Source organism: Pristis pectinata, chromosome 29, assembly GCF_009764475.1.
Source record: "Pristis pectinata isolate sPriPec2 chromosome 29, sPriPec2.1.pri, whole genome shotgun sequence".
NCBI classification, from domain to species: Eukaryota; Metazoa; Chordata; class Chondrichthyes; order Rhinopristiformes; family Pristidae; genus Pristis; species Pristis pectinata.
Window position 1 is genome coordinate 20,010,073 of NC_067433.1, and position 13,642 is coordinate 20,023,714.

At 51.6% G+C, this 13,642-nt stretch overlaps 1 non-coding gene across 1 annotated transcript; it reads right to left on the reverse strand.

Moving 5' to 3' along the window:
• Positions 1-1,721: 1,721 nt before the first annotated feature.
• On the reverse strand, positions 1,722-1,821 carry LOC127584474 (small nucleolar RNA U13). The gene has a single exon (XR_007958400.1). It is a non-coding gene; the product is annotated as a small nucleolar RNA U13 (small nucleolar RNA).
• Between the last annotated feature and the right edge of the window lie 11,821 nt (positions 1,822-13,642).

Consider the following 13,642-nt stretch of genomic DNA (forward strand, 5'->3'; position numbering starts at 1 on the left):
ATCAGCTGACAAAATACCGCACATGCCCGAAAGCTGAGATAAAAACAGACGGGGCTTCGATTTAAGATGCTCTGTTGAGCGCCTCCTGATCACCCCACCGCTTCCAGCGATTTTTATTTATTCTCTTGATATTAAACTCTAATCATTTAATTGTTGCACAAAGATCATGAGTATTAAAATCAGCGTCAGTCACTTACAAAAGTTTTATAGCTCAATGTTGGAATCTGAAATATAAACCGAAAATGCTAGAAAAACTCAACGTTGGGCATCAATAGGAGGAGAAACGGTGGTAAACCTCCTCAGATGCTGCTCATGTGATGTGATGTTATATAAATATGATGCTTTTCATTTCACCTGTGCACACATTACCTGTGCCTATGACAATAAACTCGACTTTGACTTTTCAGATGCTGGCTGACCTGCTTAGTATTTTCGGCATTTTCAGTTTGATTTTCCTATAACAATGTAATCACAAGCATAATTGACATAGGAACGTATAATATCAATTTAACTACGCCACTAATGATATCACTACCTCAAGCCTTTCAGCATTCTTCTGTTTTCACTTTCCTTTTGAAAGCAAATTTCCAGTGCCACAAGTTGTGCTATTACAATCGGATACTTTGGCAAGAATATGTTTTATAATTCAGCATCGTACAAAAAACATGCAGAGGGCAGTATGAGAATGCAGAAGGAAATCACACTGCATGTGGATACTTGCATTTACCTAGTACCTAGAATTTAATGAAGTGCAATGAGATCCAGTTTGATCACACTTTTAGGTTTTAAGGAGTAAATAGGAATTCTTTTTCTTCTTCGTAGGCAGTCCTTCGGGATTGAGGATGACCTGCTGTCGTTCCTATTTTGTGGGTTCTGAGGTGGCTAATGAAGCCAATGTGAAGGAATGGGTCGTGATTGACAGGGCGGGTGAAGCCTAGTCTGTGAGGTGGTGCTCTAGTTCATGACATCATTGTTTCAATATCATACCGAATGCTCCTTCTCCACTTTCAGCGGTCATGAGCCAGAGGATTCAAGGAGTCAGTGGGGATGTTGCATTTCTTTAAGAAGGCTTTGAGCACATCCTTGAATCTTTTCCTCTGTCTGCCTGTTCCAAGCTCTGTCATCCGTCAGAGCTCGTCTATTTCTGGAGTCTGTCAGCATATGAGCAATGAGGCCTGTCCAATACAACACACACAAAATGCTGGAGGAACTCAGCAGGTCGGGCTGCATCTATGGACGTTTCGGGCCCAGACCCGTTCATCAGGACTGGAAAGGAAGAGGGCAGAAGCCGGAATAAGAAGGTGTGGCGCGGGGGGCAGAAACCGGCAGGTGGATTCCAGGCCTGATGAAGGGTCTGGAGCCGAAACGTCAACTGTTTCTTTCCCTCCACGGATGCTGCCGGACCTGCTGAGTAAACTCCACGGATGCTGCCGGACCTGCTGAGTAAACTCCAGCATTTTGTGCGTGTGTTGCTGAAAATTACAGAACCGCAGAAAGAAACAAGTGACACGTCGTCAAATGTGAAACAAATATTAAACGCTGGAAACATCCAGCACGATGAAGAGCGAAAAACCAGGTGAACCGGAGAACACGCCGGGAGAAGGGAACGGAACAGGACGCCGCCGGTGGGACGGTAGAACGGGACTGAACCGGGTGCAGGGCAGCAGCAGCCGCCGCAGCACCGCCCCCCGCGGCGGAAGGCTACACTACAACAGGTTCGAAGTCAGAAGGGTGATGTGCCCGCGTCGTAACAAACATGGGCGGCACACGTCACGCATGCGCGTGAAAAACCCATTCATCACGTTTCTGAACCAGAAGGACCGGCGAGACTGCCAGCGGGGACAGGTTATGTTTGGGGAAGAACCCGTTTATGGTCAGGGTGAAACGAACCGCTGCAATTAAGAAAGTGTTTATTTCCGTGAAGTTTACATTGTTAAGCGAAATGGAGTCGGTTTTCTGGTTGTTTTCTTCTAAACCGGCTAAAAGAGGCTAAAGACGGATTATGCAAATATACACAGGCACGCTTGTCGTGTAGTCCAATGAAAAATCGAGCACTTTACTGGGGCGCACGGACGCTGTGCGACAGAGGCCAAGCAATTCAAAAAACAGCAGCTGCATTTACATGGCGCCTGCTATCAGACAAAGTTAATATTAGGAGGGCAGGAGAGGGGGACAACGTGGTTTTAAATAGCATCTTAAATGAGCGAATAGAGGACTTTGGCCGCGATGACTGAAGACATTGGGAACATTACAACAGCTCAAATAGTGGGGCTAAATGTTAGATAAGATATCTTTATTAGGCACATGTACATCGAAACACACAGTGAAATGCATCTTTTGCGTAGAGTGTTCTGGGGGCAGCCCGCAAGTGTCGCCACGCTTCTGGTGCCAACATAGCATGCCCACAACTTCCTAACCCGTATGCCTTTGGAATGTGGGAGGAAACCGGAGCACCCGGAGGAAACCCACGCAGACACGGGGAGAACGTACAAACTCCCTACAGACAGCGGCCGGAATTGAACCCAGGTCGCTGGCGCTGTAAAGCGTTACGCTAACCGCTACACTGCCGTGCCGGACCTTGGTGGGGCTGGATATGATGAGGTGCGAATATTGACTTTCAAGAAGTGGTATTCAGAAAGTTAAAAAGAGAAAATACTGGAATTACTCAGCAGATTTTTTTTATTTCAGAAGTAAGCTTTATTCACAATAAAAAAGATATGCAAAGTGAAGAACTATTCATTATTATTACTTTCAGTAGTGTAAACTTACAAAGAAACACAAACAGACATAGCACCATTGCCCCTAATGTGGCTTCCTGAGGTAATCCCCCTTTCATTGTTCAAGGGGCTTCCCCACCCAAATCTACCCCCTCCATGTGCAGTAGCGGAGGGACCCCAGACTGTGGTCCTTCCCCACAGAGCTTCAGCATTGGCTGCACCGAGCTTCAGTGTGTCCCTCAGCACAGACTCCTGCAGCCTGGACTGTGCCATCATTCCCTTATGGACATCTCGCTGTGCTGGAAGTTTCAGGCAGACCAAAGGACATCCTTCACCGAGTTGATGCCCTTCCAGCAGCACTTGATGTCTGTCCTGGTGTGCATCCCCGGAAACAGCCCGGAGATCAGAGAGTCCTCTGTTACGCAGGTGCCCGGGATGAACCGGGACACGAACCCTCGCATCCGTCTCCACACCCTCGGAGCAAATCCACAGTCTGCAAAGAGGTGGGTGACCATCTCGTCCCAACCACAGCTGTCCTGAGGGCAGCGTGCACTGGGGGTGATATGTCGTCTGTAGAGGAAAGCTCTGACTGGGAGGGCATCTCTCACTGCCAGCCAAGCAGGGTCTTTGTGCTTGCTGGTCAGATCTGGCGGTGAGGCATTCTGCCATATGGTTCGGACCGTTTGCTCAGGGAACAAACCCACAGAATCCACAGTGTCCCTGCCCCGCAGTGTCTGCAGGACGTTCCGCACTGACCACTGCCTGATAGGTTTGTGGTCAAAGGTGTTTACTTGGAAGAACTCTTCCACAAAGGACAGGTAGTGTGGCAACATCCAGCTGACTGGGGTATCACCCATTGGACCCATCTTGGACCCCAGATAAACTGAAAGAATCCCGGGTGATTGCCAAGGCAGAGGAGTGAGGAACATCAGCCCTGAGAGCACATTGCACCTGATGACCAAGTTCCTCCCAGTTATTGACAGAGAACATCATTTCCATAAACCCAGTTTTTGTTTGACCTTCCCAATCCACTCCAGCCAATTCTTGTTACACACCTCAGCCCCTCCAAACCAGACCCCCAGCACATTCAGGTAGTCGGACCTGATGGTGAAAGGGACGTTGGATCGGTCGGGCCAACTCCAACCTGTCACAGATACTGATCAATCTGTGAACTGACAGTGGGTCCGAGCAGAAGACGGCGACATCGTCCATATACAGGGAGGTTTTGACTTGTGTGTCTCCACTGCCCGGCAACGTCACTCCTCTTATGCTCTCGTCCTTCCGGATGGATTCGGCAAAGGGTTCAGTGCAGTACACAAACAAGACGGGAGAGTGGACACCCCTGCCTGACTCCAGACCTGATGGGGAAACTATCTGTCTCCCACCCATTGATTTGGGCTGCACTATGGATATCTGTGTAGAGCGGTTGGATCCAATTTCTGGTTCCCTCCCCAAAACCCATTTTGGAGAGCACGTCCATCATGTACTCAGCAGATCCCGGCACTATATGTGTGGGGTTTGCCCATTTCCCCATGACAATGTGGTACTCCAGTTTCCTCCCGCATCTCAAAGGCGTGCTGGCTAGTAGGTTAATCGGCTGCTATAAATTGCCCCTTGCGTGTAGGTGAGGGGTAGAATTTGGGTGGAGTTGATGGGAATGTGCGGAGTGTTAAATGGGATTAGTGTAAATGGATGCTTGATGGTTGGCACAGAGTTGATGGGCTGAAGGGCCCATTCCCATGCAGTATGACTCTTAGAAGCAGCATCTGTAGAGAAAAGAAGTTAACTAATATTTCATATTGATGATCTTTCATCAGGATGCAGCAATCATCAGGCACATTCTGACGAAAGATCTTCAATCTAAAACTATAACTCCATTCTTCTATTTATAGATATGACCCAAAGTGATAAGTATTTCCACAACTTTCCGTTTTGGTTTCAGATTGACAGGATCTAGCAAGTTTGTGTTTTTAGTCAGTTAATCAGTAGTTTCCCAGCACAAGAGTGATACAGAGTCAGGACTTAGTGTGGGTCAGGATGGACAGCTTGGAAAATGTTACAACAGACAGGTTTAGAGGTAGCAGAAGCATGTGGGGTGCAGATCAGCTGAGGCGGGGCAGAGATGAGGACATTCCGAAGTATACCAGAGATGATACATCTTTGGAAGGTCGGCTCAGGGTCAACTACAAAGCAGAGCTTTTGGACTATTTGGTTCAGAATCAGAATCAGATTTATTACCACTGACATATGGCATGAAATTTGTTGTTTTGCAGCAGCAGTACAGTGCAAAGACATAAAAATCTATAAATTACAAAAATAACTAGTGCAAAAAAAAGGAATAACGAGGTAGTGTTCACGGACCGTTCAGAAATCTGATGGCGGACGGGAAGAAGCTGTTCCTGAATCGCTGAGTGTGGGTCTTCAGGCTCCTGTACCTCCTCCCCGATGGTAGTAACGAGAAGAGGGCATGTCCCGGATGGAGATGGTCCTTAATGACCCTGCCTTCTTGAGGAACAGCCTCTTGAAGATGTCCTCCATGGAGGGGAGGGTTGTGCTCGTGATGGAGCTGGCTGAGTCTACAACCTTCTGCAGCCTCTTGCGATCCTGTGCATTGGAGCCTCTGTACCAGGCGGTGATGCAACCAGTCAGAATGCTCTCCACCATACATCTGTAGAAAGTTGTAATAGTCTTTGGTAACGTACCAAATCTCCTCAAACCCCGAATGACGTACAGCCGCTGACGTGCCTTCTTCACGATTGCATCAATGTGTTGGGCCCGGGACAGATCCTCCGAGATGTTGATGCCGAGGAACTTGAAGCTGCTCATCCTTTCCACCGCTGACACTGAGTGCGAGGTTGTTGTTGTGACACCACTCAACCAGCTGATCTATCTCACTCCTGTACGTCTCCTCGTCGCCATCTGAGATTCTACCAACAACAGTGGTGTCATTGGCGAATTTATAGATGGTGTTTGAGCTGTGCTGAGCCACACAGTCGTGAGTGTAGAGCGAGTAGAGTAGTGGGCCAAGCACACATGCTTGGGGTGTGTCTGTGTTGATTGTCAGCAAGGAGGAGATGTTACTACTGATCCACACTGGCTGTGGTCTCCCAATAAGGAAGTCAAGGATCCAGTTGCAGAGGGAGGTACAGAGGCCCAGGTTTAGAAGCTTGGTGATTAGTACTGAGGGGATGATGGTGTTGAGCTGTAAGTCATTTTTTTAAAATACAAAATAAACTTTATTCATAATAAAAGACAAACTATATACAATTACAAAACAGTGCAAACCTTTACATTCTTGTACAGATCATTCATTAGTCTTACCTTTTTATATAGAAAACAGCACCAATGCCACACATGTGGCTCCCTGGAAGCTACCCGGTCCCGTATTTACAATATTTAGGGGCTTTCTCGCCTGTCCCCGCCCCTCCCTATCCAGTGGCAGAAGAACCCTAAACTGTAGTCTTTCCCCATCGAGCCTTTGCGTTGGCTGCGCCCAGCTTCAGTGCGTCCCTCAGCATGAACTCCTGCAGCCTGGAATGTGCCAGCCAGCAGCATTCCCCTACGGACATCTTGCAGTGCTGGAAGACCAACAAGTTTCAGGCACACCAAAGAGCGTCTTTCACCGAGTTGATGACCTTCCAACAGCAGTTGATGTCCGTCTCTGTGTGTGTCCCTGGGAACAGCCCGTAGATCAGAGAATCCTCTGTTACGCTGCTGCTGGGGATGAACCATGACAAGGACCCTTGCATCTTTTGCCACACCCTCCTCGCAAACCTACAGCCCGCAAAGAGGTGGGCGACCGTCTTGTCCCCAGCACCGTCCTCCCGGGGGCAGTACGCGCTGGGAGTGAGGTTCCAACTGTACAGGAAGGATCTGACTGGGAGGGCCCCTCTCACCGCCAGCCAAGCAAGGTCTTGGTGCTTGTTGGTGAGTTCTGGCGATGAGACATTCTGCCAGATGGTCTGGACAGTCTGCTCAGGGAACCACCCCACAGTTTCCATTGAGTCCTTCTCCTGCAGGATGTTCCATGCTGACCACTGCCTGATGGACTTATGGTCAAAGGTATTGGCCTGGAAGAACTTTTCCATGAAGGACAGGTAGCGCGGCAGTGTCCAGCTGACAGGGACGCTGCGTGGCCACGGGGCCAGGCCTATCCTTCGCAACAGAAGAGACAGGTAGAACCTCGGTACGTAGTGACACTTGGTGCCCACATACTTGGGTTCCGCGCACAGCCTGATGCAGAGACAGAGGAAGGTGGTCATCGATAAACAGCAGCCTGACGTATGTATTGCTGTTGTCTAGGTGCTCCAAAGCAAAGTGGAGAGCCAGTGAGATTGCGTCCACTGTAGACCTGTTGTGGCAGTAGACAAATTGCAGTGGGTCCAGGTCCTTGCTCAGGCAGGAGTTATTTCTAGTCATGACTAACCTCTCAAAGCACTTCATCACAGTAGATGTGGGTGCTACCGGGCGATAGTCATTGAGGCAGCTCACCCTGCTCTTCTTGGGCACTGGTATGATTGATGCCCTTTCGAAGCAGGTGGGATCCTCCGACTACAGCAGTGAGAGGTTGAAGATGTCCTTCAACACTCCAGCCAGTTGGTCGGCACAGATTTTCAGTACCCTGCCAGGTACATCGTTGGGGTCTGACACCTTGCGAGGGTTCACCCTCTTGAAGGATGTTCTGATGTCAGCCTCCGAGACAGGTCACAGGATCACCAGATGCTGTGGGGATTCGCACAGGTGTAGGGTTATTCTCCCTTTCAAAGCATGCATAAAAGGGGTTGAGCTCACTGGGGAATGAACCATCACTGCCATTTATGCTGTTAGGTTTCATCTTGTAGGAAGTAATGGCACGCAAACCCTGCCACAGCTGTCGTGCGTCTGATTGTGCCTCTAACTTCACACGGAATTGCCTTTTCGCTATCACAATGGCCTTCCGTAGGTCATACCTGGACTTCTTGCAGGGTACTGGATCACTGGTCTTGAACGCCACAGATCTAGCCCTCAGCAGACTGCGAATCTCCTGGTTCATCCAGGGCTTCAGGTTTGGGAAGGCTCTGTATGTTCTCGAAGGCACACACTCATCCACGCAGGTCTCGATGAAGTTGGTGACGGTTGTGGCACATTCATTCAGATCCGAGGATCTCTGAATATGGTGCAGTCCACAGATTCAAAGCAGTCCTGTAAACACTCCTCCGCCTCCCTTGACCAGACCTTCATGGTCCTCACCACCGGTGCTGCCGTCCTCAGTCTCTGCCTGTATGCTGGGAGGAGAAGTACAGCCAGGTGATCGGACTTGCCAAAGTGCGGGTGCGGGATGGCATCGTCAGCGTTCTTAATAGTGGTGTAACAGTGATCGAGTGTGTTGGCTCCTCTGGTTCCACAGGTGACATGTTGGTGGTAGTCTGTCACAGATTTCTTCAAGCTGGCCTGGTTGAAGACCCCGTGATGATAGGGAAGCCATCAGGGTGCGCTGTCTCGTGACTGTTGATCACGGGGCTCAGCTCCTCCAGTGCCAGCTTGACTTTTGCCAGGAGTGGAATGTTCACCACGACCAGGATGACGGCGGAGAACTCCCTTAGCAGGTAGAACAGACGACACTTGACCGCCAGATGTTCCAGGTCAGGGGAGCAGGACTGAGACAGAACCGCCACATCTGTGCATCACAAAGTTAATCACGAAGCAAACGCCGCCGCCTCAGGCTTTACCTGACTCCGCCATCCAGTCCATGCGGTGGGTAGTGAAGCTCTCGGGCTGGAGTGCTGTGTCCGGAGTGCTGGGGGTGAGCTGTGTCTCTGTGAGACAGAGTACACAACAGTCCCTGATGTCCCTCTGGTACTGCAGTCTTGCTCTGAGGTCTTCAATTTTATTTTCCAGAGACTGTACATTATCCAGGAGGATTGCGGGGGTGGGGGTGGGGAGCCTTAGGACCCTGTGTTTCAGTTTTTACAGTAATGTTCAGACAAAAGGGTTATACATCTCGGTTTCCTCCCGAGATCCTCATCACCACAGAAGCCAGTCAGGCGCTCCACGTGGTATCAAGAATTGGCTGAGAGCACTGGATACACAAAGGCTGCAGGACTAGGTAGCATCCCAGTTGTAGTATAAAAGATCTGGGCTTTAGAACTAGTTGCACATCTGGTCAAGCTGTTTCAGTAGTTACAACACTGGCATCTATCCAACAACGTGGAGAATTGTCCAGATATGTTCTTATCACAAATAGAAGAACAAATCTGTTGTGAGAAAGGTTCTTTTGGTATCTTAAAGATAAAGGTCTGGACACACAGCCTTTGTAATTTAAAAATGGTTTATTAACAAAGACAAACGCGGGGACAGAATGAATGGGAACAGATGCTCACTCACACACTCTCAAGCAGGAGATCGCGAATGTGGAGGGAAATTGCAACAGGGGGTGAGGTGCATACACACACACACACACACACACACACACACACACACACACACAAAATAACTGGGTACAAGTGATCAAGGAATAAACAATACAATGTTTGGACACACTGATTCTGGACAAACATTGGCTCTTTGGTCTCAGGAGTCCTTAACTAACTGCCCTGAAGTAGTGCACAGCTCACCTCAACATCCTCGGAGACAGAAAGAGATAGAAAACCAAACATGCAGCACTTTATGCTGCTGGGGGGCTGGGTGGTCCAGCAGGACAAAGGTGTTTAAACGGACCAGTGGTAGATGTGCCCAGGACAAAGGTGCTCGCACAGACCAGTCCAAGTGGTCCAGCAAGGACGAGGGTGTTTACCTAACGGGGTGGAGCCAAACCTTGATTGACAGTGGTGTCGCTTTCGGTAATGCACTCAATGGTGTCATCCCAGCCAGAGGGGCCAGTGTTGTCACGGTCCCATGACAGCCATGACCTTTGACACTACATTCCACCCCCAGAAAGCTACACCACTCACCAATCAAGGGAATAACCAGAACTAAGCTAAGAAATATACTTCAAGGTGCAGCACTAATGGAAGGCAGAAGTGGCTCTAATAACTTGACAAGCACAGCACAGAATACAAAAACTATAACAACTGAAACGAGGGCGAAAAACTATAACAACTAGAACGGGAGCGGTGGCCCAGTGGGTGAGAGGTGCCCACTATCCCCCCAGTGACCCAAACAGCCACCTGTTTCCCCATGAGGTGTCGTGTTGGAGGAGCTGGTCCCTCACTTTTTGAATTTTGGCCACCGAGTCCCTATCGTGAGCAGCCAGGCTGGTGGTGTTGCTGGATTCATCAGGGATAAAAGTGCAGTACTCCTTACTAATCACTGCACACGTACCACCGTCCGCAGCAAGTAGGTAATCCAGGGCTATCCGATTCTGCAGGGCTACCAGCCTGACGGCAGCCAGCTCTGCTGCCGTACTCGTTTCGTCAGCCAGCGTCTGGAGCACGCTGGTCATTTGTATGACCTTACAGGACAGTCGGGCTGTGCCATACGTGGGGAAGGCTATCATCCAGAAGCTCCCCGCCTCCGCTATGGCCCTCCTGTCCCTGTGGCCACTGCATGCCGGGTGCTCCCCAAGTTCATCGAGAGCGTGGATATAGGGCACCACGAACACAGGAAAGCAGCAGCTGTACCAGCTCATGGGGAGCCACCGGTAGGCACGGTAGCCACAAATCCAGAGGTTCCCGTTCAAAGTGCAGGGAGCCCCCAGCTTAACGGCACCATCGGCAGTGGGCACAGAGGCGCTTGGATACCAGTTTCGCTCACACTCACTATGACCAACTGAAAAAGTGGAACTGTGCTCATAGTGGACTCAGCGTCTGTGGGATGGCTCTGAGGGTCGGGACTTGGGTGGAGGTCAAATTGTAGGAAGGGAAATACCAGCTCCTGAAACACCCACTCCATCGGGAATCTCTGGAAAGACTGTGCTGCAGTGGTGGGGAACTGCCGTCCGGCCCCCCTCCCAAACCGAAATACCGAACCCGACAGGCGCAAAAGAGAAAAGAAAGTCCATGAAAACAGTTCATTCGAAGAGCATCCAGGGGAATCTGTGTTAGTGGTAGAGCTTCACCAGCGTGTGCGGGGGTTCAGACGCAAGTCCCACAGTCTGATTGATTGGAGGTGCTGGCGAATTCATAAGCAGCTCTGCGCCCTTGGATCTTCTGCCAGAGGCTCCATTCGGCGACTGTCTCACTGACCGAGACCTGCAGTTCAAAAGGGACACCTGCCTGACGGGGAGCAAGCGGCAGTGCTTGTTCCACAGCTCGCTTTGCTGCTTCAAAAGCGGCCTGTTGTTAGGGTCCCCATAAGAACGTGACTGTTTTACCAGGGATTAAGCCATGCAGATAGCGGGGCTATGAATATCTAAATCTACCACTGCATGCCAAGGCTTGTCCGGGCGCCCTGCAGTAGCCTCAGTGATATCTCGGCATCCCCCTGGCACTCTGTACTGTTGGCTACAGCCAACCTTGGAGGGAGGGTGAACAACAACTGGTTCACATTTGGCTGCCCCAACCACGGCCGTAACCCGTGCGACCCTGAACATAAACTTGCCCCGGTTAGTATGGAGAGACAGTCCCTTTAAGACATTGATCCCTAGGATGCACTCAGGAGAGTTTGCTATCAACACTGTTACGGGTCGAGGGGGTTGGTTCCCAATGGCCATGCGGACTGTGACCTCTCTTGTGGGCAAGAGGGAACCCCCCAACCCCTCTATCTGCATCTGTGCCCCCGTCCATGTGGTGGGGTTACCCAAGATGATGGTGTGTTGGGTACCCGTGTCAATGAGTGCCATCCACCTCTGTATGTTCCCCCTTCCCCAATGTACAGCGACGGGTATATGTGGCCTCAGGTCTCCCGGACAGGAGAGGGCGATGGAACAAATGCGCCGGGACCCCTGGCCTTCGTCCTATGGGAGGGGGGTAGGGGTCTGCCACCCCGTGGGTGAAGGTTCCTGCATGCGGAGATGGGCTAGTTCCTGTCTCAGCAGGTCCCGGAGCTCAGCTTTGAGGGCAGGAGGGACTGCTTCGAGTAGGGGAGGGGCAGAGACAGTGTCGTCGGGGGCAGCCCGTGTGGCCTGGAAGTTGGGGGCGCCCCCTGTGTCAGGCTTGATCCCAGGGTGGTTATGGGTTTTCCCCTGGCCAGATGTCCCCCCGCACTGCTCTTTCCAGAGCACATAAATGGCGGAGGTCGGGATCCCATCTATGCTGGCACGGTCCACCCCTGCGCGCAGCGGGTCCAAGAATAGCCGTTTGCGCGCAAAACAGGGGGTTGTGTCTCCAGCCTTCCATCTTTGCCCTACGGACCTGGGTGGGCTTCCCCCACTGCAAGAACTCTAGCCCTTCCAGGAGGGTGATGGCGTCCCGCACGGTCTTCCCATTAGCCAGTCCCATGAGGGGCAGAACCACTGGCCTCAAATCAGGGCACGCGGTGGTGACCAGGTATCCCGTTAGCGTTCTAGTCACCCTGGTGTTTTCTAACAACCTGCGATCGCCGGGCCTCTCATAGATGTCGGTCACCAGCGCCCATTCCCTGACGACCCCGGTGCCCTCACTGACCGTGCTCCACTGTGGTCGCCCATATAAGTCCCATTCGAGGAGGGTAGGGTACCGGACCCTCACTGCGGTCACTACCCGATTCCACAGGGTAGTGTTGTTCCCAATCCCTCCATGTGGCGCCCGCAGGGCATTGTTAATGCTCTGTTGGTCAGACAAGCTCCCTAGGGCGCTCGCTTCCTGGTGAGAGAGGCTCACGTTGGGGGGCCCCCTCATCCCACAGTCCAAGCAGCCATGTAGCCAGGTGCTCGCCCGGACGCTGGCGGTACCGGTCCACCAGCTGCATTAGCTCCTTGATGGAGAAATTCCGGGTCTCCATAGTCTCGGAGGGACCACGGCCACTTCCTCCTGTAGGGGCCTCATCCTGACTCCCCTCCCCTCTGTGGTGGACCTGGAACCACATGGTGACGGGTCGAGCATGCAGGGGTTCGGGTTGGTGAGGGGAGGGTGGGCGCGAGGGAGCCCCTTCGCGTCGAGTGCCCCCTCATTGTCCTTATCCAGCCATATATCCCCATCTCCCAGCCACACGTCCAGCCCATCACCACGCCGGACTAGGGCTCGGATTTTAAATGGATCTGGCTGCCAGCCAGCCCTGCGGGCAGCTTGTGCCTGCTGTGCCTGGATCAGCCGGCAGGCGACCTCGGTACCCCAGACCTTGAGGTCATTGGCCCGGGTCTGAGCCGTTGGGCTGCCTCTTGCAGCGTGCAACATCGTTGCTGGAGGGTCTCTATCTCTCTTTCCCTCTGCAGGCAGGTATCCTGCAACTGGCCAGTAATCTCGACCTGGCGCCTCAGGAGAGAGGCCAGGAGCCAGAGGGCCCCCCTTCGGCTCCCCTTGGCACTGGGGAACCCTGACGGCTGGAGGAGGGCCACCACATGGTGTCCCAGTTTTTCACCACGTGGATCTAACTGCTCGGCCCAGTCCACTGGCTTTACCGTGGTCTGCCAGCATGCTGGCCAAGCTCCCAAATCCCTCACTCTCATCTGTCCATCCTGGGATCCTCTCCTCAGTGCCTACACTTCCTTTCTTCCCCTTGTTCTAGAACATCCCACCCACGCCTGTGTCCAGCCAATACCCTCAAGACCCTGCTCGCAGCGCCAAATGTTGTGAGAAAGGTTCTTTTGGTATCTTAAAGATAAAGGTTTGGACACAGTCTTTGTAATTTAAAAATGGTTTATTAACAAAGACAAACGCGGGGACAGAATGAATGGGAACAGATGCTCATCACACACTCTCAAGCAGGAGATCGCGAATGTGGAGGGAAATCACAACAGGGGGTGAGGTGTGCGCACGCGCGCACACACACACACACAATAACTGGGTACAAGTGGTCAAGGAATAAACAATACAATGTTTGGACACACTGATTCTGGACAAACGTTGGCTCTTTGGTCTCGGGAGTCCTTA